We start from the raw sequence: 15,059 nt of genomic DNA on the forward strand, positions 1-15,059 counted from the left end.
TTCGAAAAGCTTTTGATAGAGTTGCAATTGTTCACGTTTGTATTATGTTAAACTTGTTACATCATAATATAGATGGTTATTTTTATAGAATTTTGAACATGTACATGCAACAAAGATAACTTATATGTTAGATTTGATCAGAAGATGACTAACTTCTTCAATTCAAAGGTTAATGGTGTACGTGAAGGCGATGTTTTAATTCCAAATTTGTTTTAATTATTTATTAATGGGCTACCTTCAGTCATAGAAAGTAACTGGTAACTGTGAGTGTGTTACTTTAGATAATTCAAAAATCCCATGCCTTCTTTTATTTAGTTTTACTTTCAAACTCTAAACAAGGATTAGAAGACCAATTTACAATTTTATCTAAATACTGTAAAGAATGGTGTCAAAAAGACCAAAGTTATTACTTTTAATAGAAATGGTCGGTTGCTTACAGAAGATTTTTGTATAGGACAGAATGATATAGAAAGTGTTAAATCTTATAAATATCTTGGGCTGTTCATGTGTAACAATGGCAAGTTCAATGAAGCAAAAAAAAAAAAAAAAAATTGTATGAAAAGGGACTCAAAGCTAGTTTTAAATTTTATATGAGTATAAAATCAGCAGTGCCATCTGTTCCAACCATTTTACACATTTTTGATCATACTATAAAGCCAATCTTACTTTATGGCTGTGAAAATTGGGGACTGATAAATCTGACCCAAAAAAGGAAAGATATGTTCTTATATACAAGAGAAACTAAATATTAAAATTTGTAAATACGTTCTTGGTATAACAAAAAATTGTACAAATATTGGTGTTTTATCAGAACTATAGTACGATTCCCTCTTTATATTGATATTGTTACCGACATGTGTATGTATTGGCAAGGCCTTGGAATTATATCAGAATTCAATCAGTGATTATCTTAACTCTTTATTTGAATAAGAATAAAGAAGGGCAAAAGATCTGTGAACAAATATTCTATCTTGACAAAAAATGTAATTATATATATACGTCTTAACCAGTGACATCTCTACGACAGATTTTAACCATCGGATCACCAGTGATGGTGATACAAGGCTGAAAACACATTCTGTATACATAATTCGTATAAATAACAGCACAACAATGTTAGATCTGTATTTTGTTCTTCCCTGGCCGGGATTCGAACTCATGCATATATATATATATGATCCGTTCATCCTATTTTGACTCCTCATAATTCAAGAGTCTATCCTAAATTGAGGTAAATTGTATGGCTTTCCAAATACCGTTTCGATTCCTAACATCACTGAAGAGACATTAATTGTTGAAATCCGGATATGGTGTAAAAAAAACTTTGCACCTTTTGTTGCGGTATACCATCTTTTCCGCAAGTTTATTGGTTTCTGTTTAGTATTAAATTTATAATTAAGGTCCATTTATTACATCGGTGATCTGTTTATTTGGCAATCGCCAATGGCAGTCAGCAGGTTTTAAGAACATTTGTTGTTCGACCTGTTAGTCAAATGCGTTTTGTTAAAATATACTTTTTCACTTTTTTTGGTCTTATGGAAAATGTTGTTTGTGCTGTATTTAGACCCCTCTAACAAGAAATTTGTTTTGCATGCACACGTATAAAAATTGCGGTTTTTATCCAACGCAATCATAGGTTTGAACGTTGTTTTCAATTTAGACTTGTATATATATAGTGATAAATTGACGAAGAATTAGAGAAACATATATATAAGTCTAAATTGAAAACAACGTTCAAACCTATGATTGCGTTGGATAAAAACTGCAATTTTTATACGTGTGCATGCAAAACAAATTTCTTGATAGAGGGGTCTAAATACAGCACAAACAACATTTTCCAAAAGACCAAAAAAGTGAAAAAGTATATTTAAACAAAACGCATTTGACTAACAGGTCGAACAACGGATGTTCTTAATAATAAACGGATCACATGATGTAACAAAATGGATCTTTATTATTAATTTAATACCAAACAGAAAACAATAAACTTGCGGAAAAGATGGTATAACGCAAACATGAGGTGCAAAAATTTGTACACCATATCCGGATTTCGACAATAAATGTCTCTTCAGTGATGTTAGGAATCGAAACGGTATTTGGAAGGCCATATAATTTACCTCAATTTAGGATAGACTCTTGAATTTTGAAGAGTCGAAATAGGATGAACGGATAATATAAACCCGAAGGCAAATATAATACAAGCCCAAACGAAAAAATATACATAAGTCTAAATTGAAAACAACGTTCAAACCTATGATTGCGTTGGATAAAAACTGCAATTTTTATACGTGTGCATGCAAAACAAATTTCTTGGTATATATATTTTATTAAAACTAAGTTATGAATACCTGATGTGAACTAGGAGTTATCCTCCTTTGTATACTGCATGAACTGACTCCCCCTTTTATTGTTGAACAATTATTGTCTGTTATGTGTATAATTATCATAATTATAATGTCTTAGATATAAGAAGATGTGGTATGAGTGCCAATAAGACAACTCTCCATCCAAGTCGCAATTTGTAAAAGTAAACCATTTTAGGTCAAAGTACGGCCTTCAACACGGAGTCTGCATTTGCAACTTGATTGATATGCTTGTAATGAGCCCTTTGATTAGGAAAAAAAATCTATTCTATTCTATTTTATTCATACCACAACAGGAAGGTTGGGATTGATTTTAGGGGTTATGGCCCTAATCGTTTAGGAATTATGTTAAACTTGAGAACAAGGATTTTCTAGTTTCCGGACAATAACTTGATTAAAAGTTTATGGATCTCTATAAAATTGTACCACAAGGTTCCATACCAAAAAAGATTGTTGTGATTGAATTAGGAGGTATGGCCATAACCGTTTAGGAATTAGTGGCTAAAGAGGGGTCAACAACAGTACTTTTCTAATACTTTGTATAAATTGCTTATTTTTTTTACCAATTTCAATGGGGTTTAATAGTAAGTCTCGAATTCTGAGGGTTCTTTAATATGCTGAATCTAACCATGTAATTATATTTGGGATTTTGGGCCCCGTTTTTAAATAGGTTCACATTGAGGTCCAAAGGGTCTAAAAATTAAACTGTTTAATTTTATCAAAAATTGAATTATTGGGGTTCTTTTATATGCAGAATCTAACCGTGTATTTAGATTTTTAATTTTGGGCCCTGTTTTCAAATTGGTCCACATTAAGGTCCAAACGGTCCAAAATTAAACTTTTGTTTGATTTCATCAAAACATGATTTCGTGGGGTTCTTTGGTATGCTGAATCTAACCGTCTATTTAGATTTTAAATTTTAGGCCGCGTTTTCAAATTGGTCCACACTAAGGTCCAAAGGGTCCGCCCAAAATTAAACTTAGTTTGATTTTAACAAAAATAGAATTCTGTTTTTTTTTATATGCTGAATCTACACATGTCTAAAAAAGTAATGTTTTTTAAATTTTTTATTTTGGGCTTAGTTTCCAAGTTGGTCCAAATCGGGGTCCAAAATTAAACTTTTTTTTTTCATTTCAAAATTGAATATATGGGTTCTTTTGATATTCCAAATCTAACCGTGTATTTAGATTTTGGATTTTGGGCCCCGTTATCAAATTGGTCCACATCGACGTCTAAGTGGTCCCTCATTAAAGTTTGTTTGATTTCACCAAAAATTGAATTCTTGGGGTTCTTTGAGAGGATGAATCTAACCATGTATTTAGATTTTGGATATTGGACCATAATAGGTAAATGTCCAATTTCAAATTTTAAGTTCTTAGACCACATTCATTTTGTGTCAGAAACCTATGCTCTGTCAAATATTTAATCACAATCCAAATTCATAGCTGTATCAAATCAGACAAGCTTGAATTTTGTGTCCATGCTTGCTCCAACTGTTGAAGGTTTGAGTCGACCAGTCATCTCTGCACGCCGTGGAGCATTTTATTTTTCATTAGGAACAGTGATGGAATTGAAGAGACTCTATTGGTGACTTTGTAGACCATGGTCAGTCTGGTATTGAGGCGGAACTCTGAAATGTGCAATTAGCAATGACAATTGTTCAAAACACACAACTGTTAGGGAAACTCCGCAAAAAAATGAAAAATTGATATTTTGTTCTTTAAGCATAAAAAAACACATGTTCATAAATAAAAAACTTTTATTCTCTATGTAAAGAGATCAAAATCGATTTTTGAAATTCACTATCAGTTCTCGACATATCGCCATCTTGTCGGCATGTTCGATTTAAAAAGTCACGTGGTATCTATAAACCACAAAGAACAAAAAGAATCGGGGATTTACCGACCGTGCGTTAAAAACTCCCATCATCAATTGGGGATTACCGTAGACGGTTATTCAGTGTCAAAATGTCTTGTCAAGCGTACGGTTGTTCTGTCAGACAAGGTTATGACAAAAGTCTACATAGTTTTCCCAATCCCACAAAAAAGAAAGAATTGTATCAGACATGGTTGTACAACCTTAAACTAACAGCTAATAGTTGCATCTATAGCAAGCACAAGTTGGTGTGTGAAGCCCATTTTGAACAATATTGTGACGAGGGAGATTCGATGGTAATTATCTTTTTTTAATAACAAAATAACCTAGCAGTTCTGGTAGCTATAGTTATCAAATCCTTATATGATAAGATCTCGTTGAATAAAAAAAATATAGATTCGTTGAGGAAGAACAGTTTCAATTATAAGAAAGACAAATGCAGTGTTATTGTAACAATCACTGATTTACAGAAGATTCATTAGTATGCCTCTTTTATATAAAGTGCATTGATTTGTATAAAGAATAGTTCCGTATTTAGACAAGATAATTTTTCAATTAATAAAGTTATACGATATAAAATAACATTTTTTTAATTATGAAATTTAACGGCTATTGACAAGGAGCAATGTTAGGAAGAGGTTTTAGCTGGGACATAATATGTTGATATAGTATAATATTCCCAGGTTATAGGTATGTAAATATCGAAATATCGGACATCTCAATTTTTTTTTTCTTAAAAGTGTTTTTTTTTAACTAATCTTAAAATTATATCAAATTGATACGGAATCAATTCGACACGGTCACTTATAAAGACACTTAGCTTTACAGTTAAATGTGTGACTCTATCTGGTATGTTCGGTGAAACATTTATAGGTTTTTTTTTCTTTTTAAATTTTATTTACGTTATCTTATTATATAGATATTTTGGCTTCCTCCCCAATTGATAATAGGTATGTCAGAATTATTGATAGATGTCGTGTCAGAGCGACACATTCAGATAGGTATTCCAAGGACGTCTATTGGATACACGTCCCTGGGTATTCCAGTGACATCCTGTCAACTAAAATTCGTATTACACAATTATATAATACAGGTTCATGCATGACCTCTTTATTGAGGTACCCGGTGTGCACAGGTAACATTTATTGAACCATATATTTGTGTCTAACGTTGTTTATCTTGTGTGTGTTTGAAATTATAATTCCACCTTTTAATGAATGATGTTCTGATAATAATATTATCCACTATTTTTGCTGATAATAAGTTTAAACAAAAATATAAACATGACCTTTGAACATTTTGGTAAAATGAATATCGGTTTGTCATGATTCTGGACCATATTTTTGAAAAAAAAAATTCTTCACGCAAATACAAGCTTTTGTCGATTGGCAAACATGCAGTTATATAAAGTAATGCAGCACTTATAGTCACTATCAATATTAATTCACTGAAGATAAGAGAGCCCCTTCTATGTTTAATGTCCCTATCTTTATAAGGATTAGGACGACAGGGGAAAGGAGAGCGGAGTAAGAGTGGCATAGTGAAAAAAAAAAACCGAATAGAGAACAATATAGAGAATGATCGACGAAAAGATAAATAGTCATTGTAAAGGAGCGGAGATAAAGAGAGGCCGCCATAATGACAAAAAATGTTTGCTTGACAAAGTTATTGCTCGCTTTGATATGTTTAGTTATACAAAATCACACATCGTGTTCCTAATTGGTATTCACGTGCACTAACTTGATGCTGGGAACAGTATATTAATATATATGTTCCTGCTTGATGTGTTAAGTTTCTGCATAGCATGGTTAAAAATAATTAGTATCCCATTTGTTATATCGTAGTGTCACGGTGTTACTTTGTTAAATTTATTTAGTTTGTTAATGATTGTGTAAACAAGAACAAATCTGTATAAAAACTTCATTGCCTATAGGCGTTTGATTATTGTTACATTTAAGATATATATATACATTTAGAACCTTTCATACATCTTCAAGTAAAAGATGTGTGTCAGAGTTAAACGACACAAGAACCCTGTAATACTAGTACGAGAGTATAGCATGTAACAATTCCTACTTAATATGGATGTATTGGAAATCTTTTCATACAGAGTGACAACTCATGGTCCTACATGCACGTAATATTTTCCTCATGACGCTCATAGTTCTTTCTACCATCATCATCTTATTCATTAAATATTGCTGTAAACATCGATGGTCCACACCCAAACAAAATGGGAGTAATATACCTTCAGATCTTCTCCGTGGTATAAACTTGTGAAATATATAGACGAAATTCGGTATTGAAGTGAATCTACATCTCACAAACACAATTTTTGAATTACGATTTTGAGTGAACACCCACCAAACCAATACAAACGTATGGCAAGATGATAACCATGCAGGCATTTAGTTTTCGTCAGACACAAGATAAATAATGACTCTCATAAACGTGTATATGCATGCAGTTTCAAATATCAAGAACAAGCGGTCGATGTCTATAGATCATTGTTAAGTCCGTTTACTAACTGTTCAGAGTCAGACATGTCAATAGTTCATTCTTGGAACCTTCATGATATACCCCATCCGACGATGGGAACTCTTTCTGATAGTGTTGACAACATAAGCTTGTTTATCTGTACAAGTGGTTGCATGGCCTCTCCTGCCCCAACAAACAAATACGCTACTAGTCTGCTATCTCTGGAGCTCATCCTCAATGGCGCTTATACGTCAGGAAAATTACAAGTATACTAGTAAAGATTGTTTCAAGAACAACGAGGTTGGGACAAACTGTTCTAAAATCGTCAATATCAGTAATACATTACTAAGATATGCCTTTAATTACAACAACTGTAACTATTACTAATTTGGATTAATGACGGCTATCCTAAAAAAATCCTCAAACAAATTAATGTATTAGCTTAGATTTATAATGTATGTATATTCATTAATGAAATAAACGATAATTGGTATTCTTTTCACAAATAATTTGTCTAAGTGATTGTCAAATGAATTTAACTATGTAAGAATGAAATGTTAATAAGAAAATTAAAAAAATCATGCATGTTGTACTGTTGTATTTTTTCAATTAAAAACTTCAAAATTGCGATAGTTTTACGATTGCTAGCATTTAAACATCGCCAGATTTAAAATACAAGTTAAAGAATTCTGGGAAAGTAAATTAAACAGATGTGCAATGATTATTAATTGGGAAATGTAACATTTAATTTTTAGGATTAAAAGTACTATTCTTTTAACTTCATATCTTAACTTTATGCTAATTGCATAGAACGTAACCGAAAATTGTTCCATTTTAATATTGTAACACTTCCGGAATTAAAAAAGTTGAATGTTAATTTTCAATTAATTTATAGAATTTAATTATTGTTTCTCTATTGTCATCGGGTATTTCATCTGGGTATATTAAACACGCTATACTCTTTCTGTTAATCCATCCAAAATGACAATATTCACACCTGTGTTCGCTTGAATTCACACCTGTGTACGTCTGAGGCTAAATTGCTGCAAGGTAAAGTTCAAACGAATTCTCCTCAAATCGAGAAATAAACAATGGCTTTACAAAATTATATACACACTCTGTTCACAAATATTTTGCATTGAAATGGTTATCAAAGTTATAACGGTAAATAAAACTTAAAATATTTTCAGTTCAATATCAGTAAAAATGTTCTATAGATATTTTATGAAAAAATTCAATAATTTATGAAATTAATTCGAAAATATTTATATTTAAAGATAACTTCATATAGGAAGTTTTATTCAATCAATACAAAACGGTACACACATATTCATTTTCTTTCATTCTTATATTGTGGTTATTAACTACGACCAACGGTCATCTGTGCGCTTTTAATTACGTAAAATTCTGATAAGCAATTAAGACTTTAACAGATTTTATTTTTTCCCATGATTCAACAATTCGGGTTAAAACGTCACAACCCAGTGACGTAGGTCAACCAAAAAAGTTACAAATACTTGATTTTCTCCGTTATTAGAAAGAATATAAATTTAAAACTTTGTGAATGTGTTTTTTATGTTAAGATGAACATATTTAGATGATAAGTAAAAAATCGCGGAGTTTCCCTTTATTAAGTGATTGTTGTTAATGACAAAAATCAATAAAATTTATATGTAAATGTAATAAAACCCAAAGTTTACCGAACGCAGGATCGTAATCCGCCAAAAGACAGCACGATAAAAAGGATTTACGCACTACATCCGCTCTCGCTCCCTTTTAATCTCCTCATATCACCGCTTTAGGTCCGGCATCAATACGGATTACACTTGAACATTTTCTTTATGTTTGCTAAGATTTTGTTAAGGGTTCGATTTTTTAAAGTTGTTTTGATGTGAGAAGTGAGCAAACAATATGTTATTGCTATCCTCGTATAGAGAACCGACAATCGAAAAAGGAAGTGCAATTTAGTATGTCTTTTTGTTGTTTTTCATTGTTATTTTCTTCTTATTCCGATATATTTTGCTTAGCTTTGCTTAGCTTGATATCAATACAATCTGAATAAAATTCTGAATCATGTTAACTCGCGTGCTCGTATTTATGATCACGAAATCAGAGATCTATATTTTAATTACTGGTAGATTGATTTCAATATAGACCTCAATATATATTATCAAAATGTTTATATCCGAGACCGCATATTACACAGAGGAATTATGCTGTTGTTTCCTCAAAATGCTGGTTACAATCATTTTTAAAATGCACAGCTTCTTTAATAGAAGAACAGTTAAATATCCAATAATTCCAATTTTTCGTTAAATAGATAACCTGAATATGTGGAATTCATTATAAATCCCGCGGACTTTATGATAGCCAAATTTTGTGAATAACTTTCCAATTTTTCAAATATTTATTGAAGTATTTTAATGTCAACCATCTTTAGCGAGTTTGTATCAAGTCATTATCATTTGTGACTATAACGTTCGAAGGTAAATTTGTTCATTCAATAACTAACAATTCATTTCAATAAATTGAATGACAGTTTGCTTTCTTTTTCTTCCAAAAGAGTTAAAACAGCTGTGTCTCCTTTTATTCCATTCATATTATACAAGTTAACAAAATCGTTCAACATTAAAAGTTAACTTATCATACGAATGATGTAAGTTATGATTATCTTAAAGTACTATATTTATTTTTCTATTGAGGATTTAGTTTGATTAACGTGCAGTGAGAATTGTTTCCTTCATATTCAAGACTACATGCATCTTTAGATAGGTTCATTCGAGTGATTCCATGGACATTAAGTTTAGTTGGGGAATGTTGACTACTGACACAGGAAAACGACGACATAACTGGTAGTGGTCAGAAATATTGTCTTGCAACAGGCCACTTCTTAAGATTTGTTAAAAGGTTTCTTTAGATAACTAAGAGCGTGGCACTCTCCCAACACAGGGCATCGGATTTAAAGTCCCATTCTGATATAGCTATCTATATTTTCACATTCACGTATCCAAACAGACGCACCCGTGCGCAGAAATAGTGCATCTACGTGTATCATACAATATCAACCTCATATATATAGTAACTTAATCATATAGCTTCCGGCCAATTTTATTGAATGCCATTACCGGTGATGATTTATCATATATAAACCAGATAAATGGATGCAGGCATTTCCTTGGTCTGCCTCTACCCCCCCTCTCCTTTCCCGATAAAATGAAGAAAAGAACAATTTACCAATGCCCGTCGCTGTATGGTGTAATAATGGACACATAATATGCGTAAAATTTATACTTAAGAATTAGTAGTTTCTGCTACAAGGCTTCTGTGAATGAAGCTTATTCTCCAATGAATGGATCGTACCTCCTGCATATCGACAAAAAGGACCAATATGCATGTCATCCTCTCCTGCACTTAAGTGAAGTTGCTATGTACCGTATTCCAATAATAAACATTTCTTTGTATGCTTTTGATAGGATGAATGTAAATTTTGCGTTGGAAAATAAGAGATTATATCACATCAAAGTGCGTATCTATCTTCATTTCTTCATTAGAACCACCTTCAGACCCTGGGCTTACGTCTCGGCTGATATGGAAGTCATGATATATAATAGTCTCAATGCGATGCATTGTAACTTTGCGCACTGCCCAGGCGCGTAGCTACGTTTACGTCAAAACGCCCGGGCGTACACATGAATTTTGAAAAAAAATAGTTAAATCTAAATAAATTAAAAGAATTGGTTAAAAGCACATGAGGCTTGTTATATTTTCTTCATTGATGAAATTAACTTTTTGAATCAAATAATATGATATTACATATTTGTTCATTTTCTGTCAAAGTCTGAATCTACTGTGAATTCTACTGTTTCCTATTGTTCAAAGCAATTTATTATATATAAAATCTTGTTAACAATGAAATGGTTGTGTCTGATAGTCTGAAGCCAAGGAGACAGCATTAAGGATTTCACTAGGCAAAACGCTTATTGTACTATTTTTGCCAAACGACATGTGATATAAAAATAAAATAATTTTGAATTTTGTCTCCTGTAAATGACTGGTCAAACTTGTCACATGTAAAACAACACCTGCAAGATGATTCTTCTCACCATGATTGTGTGAAATTGGGACAAGACTTTTTGGATGTTGCAAATTCAATATCAAAGTTAATAGCTTCTCAAGTTCTTCACTGTCACCCTTCATCATGAGATTCTATAACAAAAAAACGACATATACTTTCAAAAATGGTTGATGTAATCATCTTTGTGAAAACAGAATATACCACTTCGTGGCCATACTGAAGGAAAAAAAGTAACTTTATGGAAACACTAAAGACAATTGCAAATTCGGATGACGTCTTTGCTATGCATCTTGAAACTGTCATTATGGTCAAATACACATCCCCAGAAAACCAAAATGAATTCATTGTCATACGTGCAGACCAAATATTAGACTAACGTAAGGACTCTTGTTGTAGCTCATCGTTTCTTGTTCTACTTGCTGATACAACAACAGATAAAGCATTTCAAACCCAGCTTTCAGTTTGTGTTACATTTAGGGAGCTACCATTTGATTTTTATGGGGGGACTAGGATGAAATTTGAAAAAAGGCAGGACAGGAGTTTTGAGTAAAAAAAAGGCAGGATGACAATTTATGTAAAAAAAGTCAGGATAAACTAATAAAAAAAGGGCAGGACCGAATAGAGTGAAAGGCAGGACAGAGATTACAACTAAAAAAATGCAGGACAAAATTTTTCATCCTAGCCCCCATAAAAATCAAATGGTAGCTCCCTTACGTGAATTATTTTTAGGATTCAATCACGCCAAAGCTACAATTGGAGAAGCAATTGCAAATCTGCTACTTGAATTTATGAATCAAAATGGTATTTGTCTACAAAAATTGAGAGCACAGGGTTATAATGGTTCTAGCATTACACTGCATATGCAATGATTTATACAATTTTTATTCACAATATCGTACAAACCTTAGCATTTGATTGTCCACATCTCCTGTATCTCTTTCTCGGTAACGCGTGAGGTTCCGTGTAGGGTTGGGGGGGGGTCTCCTACAGGAGCCCCTTTCAGAGCTACACCCTTGATCCAGACCACTCGCCGAGGTTCGGGCGTACCCTTAAAAAAGGCCTTGCTATGCCACTGCTGAGTGCCTTTCATTTTGCAGTCCTTTTATAGTGTGAATACGGTTAAGTTTAAATCTGCGCGCTGATTCCGATACATGTTAAAGATAAGAAGATGTGGTTTGATTGCCAATGAGACAACTCTCAACCAGAAACCAAATGACGAAGAAGTTAAGAACTATAAGTCACCATACGGCCTTTAACAATTAGCAAAAACCATACCGCATAGTAAGCTATAAAAGGCCCCGAAGTGACAAATGTAAAACAATTCAAATGAGAAAACTAACGGCCTGATTTATGTTCGAAACAAAACTGATATACAGCAACAAACGACAACCACTGATTTACAGGCTCCTGACATGCACATACAGAATTTGGCGGGGTTTGCTGGCGCCAAACTCTCCCCCTAACCTGGGACAGTGGTGTAACAGTATAAGATCGTACAACATCAGAACAAACTATAAAATCATTTGAAAAGAGCTTAACCTTTCAGATCGATACAAAGCACAAAAAACGTAACAAAACACAAAAGACACACAGTACAGATATGAGAGTACTCACAGTTACTGAAGACACAAAGTACAGATCTGAGAGTACTCACAGTTACTGAAGACACAAAGTACAGACCTGAGAGTACTCGCAGTTACTGAAATCTAGTTCAAAGTCAATAAAATAATCATGTATCTAACACTTAATTATCAATAAGTATCTAAGACTTAAATATCAACATCCAATGGATTTAGTGCAAAGACGTCATTAATAGTCATTAACAGTCGGGGTAGAACACTATCTTGCGCAACGCCAAAACAGGCACCGACAGATTGTAGGACCGTGAATGTACATATGTTTATAACCATGATATTTAGTTTGGTTTTAATTTATTGATAACAAAATCAACATTTATACCGGAAAAAAACAATATTCAAAGATCTAATTACAGTATTGAATTGGTAACCTTCATTTAGAGGATCGATAAGGTATCTAAATTCACAGGCTCGGTAAACAACATTACCGTAAAAATAAGGATGTGCTATCCCGTTTGCAATCAGTTTTCTTCATGTGCAGCCAAACTTCTAAACCAAATCTATGGAAGAATTTTAGAAAAGGTTTTAAGCAATTTGTGGTAACGAAATCCTTGATTTAATAATCTACCAGTACTAATCCATATATTAGTGATATCACGTTCATTGTAATCCAAAACGTCACCACAGACACGAGCATAGCGAACGAATTTGGATATATAAACACTGTAAGTGGTGCCAAAGGAACATCCCCGTCCAAAAAACAGAAGGGAAAATTAACAATAAGGAACGAAAAATCGTCCCTTTTGTCGTTCATTTTTGTTTAGAGCTTCCCGTGTTAAACTGAACTATCTAAATCTAGGAAAGGATAGTTATTGCTGTTTATATTTGATTTACTCAAAGTAAGTTCCTTTGGGTAAATTTCGGCAGTATATTTAGAGAATTCTTGATTATTTAACGAAAAATATCATCCAGATAACGGTAAGTGTTATTGAATTTATCGATTACTTAGTAAATGGAATTTAGACGGGTCTTTACTGAGTTTGGCCATATACTGTGATTGATAACAGTACAGGAACAAGTCTGCCATTAAAGAGGCGCAACTGGTGCCCAAAGGAATCTATCGATAAACTTTATTGTCGAAATGTAAAATGAATAGGGAATGTGTCCATGGGACACAGATGATCGATGCCCCGCTTGCATATCATATAAAGTTATAAAGGGACATAACTGAAGAACGGTATACACTACCCAAAATGTGTACTTGATCTGCGTTTTGTGGTAATAAGTATTGTGTATAAGTTTCATAACATTTGGTTGAGGCAAACTTAAGTTAGAGAACGAAAACGAAAAATTCAGCAGTTTTTCCGTTTGCAAAGGGGCATAACTCTAGAACATAATCATATCTAGCATATTTACCTTTCTATAGCCTGAATGTAATTAAGGTGGATTTGGGGGGGGGGGGGGGGGGGGGGGCGGGTCTTAATTAAAATCCATAGATTTTTTTAATAATTTGTCAAAATGTAGTTTTTAATCATGTTTTTTTCCAAAATATAATAAAAAGTATGGGTTACCGGACTTTTTTCACGCTACAGGTTGTGCAAAATTGTCAGATTTTGTATACATAATGTATGGAAAATCCAATTTTGTGTGATAAAAATAAGATAAGAAAATATGGGGTCACCGGAATTGTTTTCTTGCTACATATTAAAATAGGTAAATTCTTTCTATTATAAAAATTACTTTATTTGAGTTATCTCCCCTACTATCTAAGTTATCCCCCCTTATGTGGCAAAATTGAAAAACTAGAGGCTCTCAAGAGCATGTGTCGCTCACCTTGGTCTATATGCATATTCAACAGGGGACACTCTCCAACATTGTAAACCAGAATAGAATTAATGACAAAAATCTCTGTTTTTTTTTTTGTATCCTATATTGCTGATCATTGAAGTCTGTTTAGTTTCTCTCTATCTTCACGATCTTATTAAGCTTTTGCTCTAAACACAAAGGAGGGTAAAAAAACTCCTATAACGAGTAACAGTCTACTTATTAAATCAGCAAAATTTGACTTGTTAGTAGGTGTCGTCTTGCTTATCATTTTTGATTATTAAAGTTACTATCTATCTATTATAATTAATATCATACAAGGAAAAACGCAAAAAAAATGATAAAAATCATAATTAAAGGGCAATAACTCCATTAAGGAGTCGTCGGACAATTTCTGCCATTTGTCTTAATTGTAGATCTTGTCTTGCTGATCATTTTTGTATATTTTAGTTTCCTTCTATCTATTATAAGTTTTAAGATATAAGACAAAAACGCAAAAAAAATGTACAAATCGGCATCAAAGGGAAATAACCATAATAAGGAGTCAACTGATGATTTCAACCATAAGACTGATTTGTAGAACTTGTCATTCTGATCATTTTTGCAATTTAAAGTTTCTCTCTATCTTTTATAGTTTTCAAGATATGATAATAGACAAAAATCGAAAAAAGTGGTAAAATTTGTCATTTAAGGGCAATAACTCATACAGGAAATTATCTTACAGTTTTTACGTATATGGATAATTGGTAGAGCATTCTGAACAATTTTACCCTTTTCAGATTTCCTCTTTTTATAACGGTTATCAGAATAATAGACAAAACTTGCATTTTGCCCCATATGTTCTATTTTTTGCCATGTCGGCCATCT

The sequence above is a fragment of the Mytilus californianus genome, unplaced genomic scaffold (assembly GCF_021869535.1).
Source record: "Mytilus californianus isolate M0D057914Y unplaced genomic scaffold, xbMytCali1.0.p SCAF_7, whole genome shotgun sequence".
Taxonomy (NCBI): domain Eukaryota; kingdom Metazoa; phylum Mollusca; class Bivalvia; order Mytilida; family Mytilidae; genus Mytilus; species Mytilus californianus.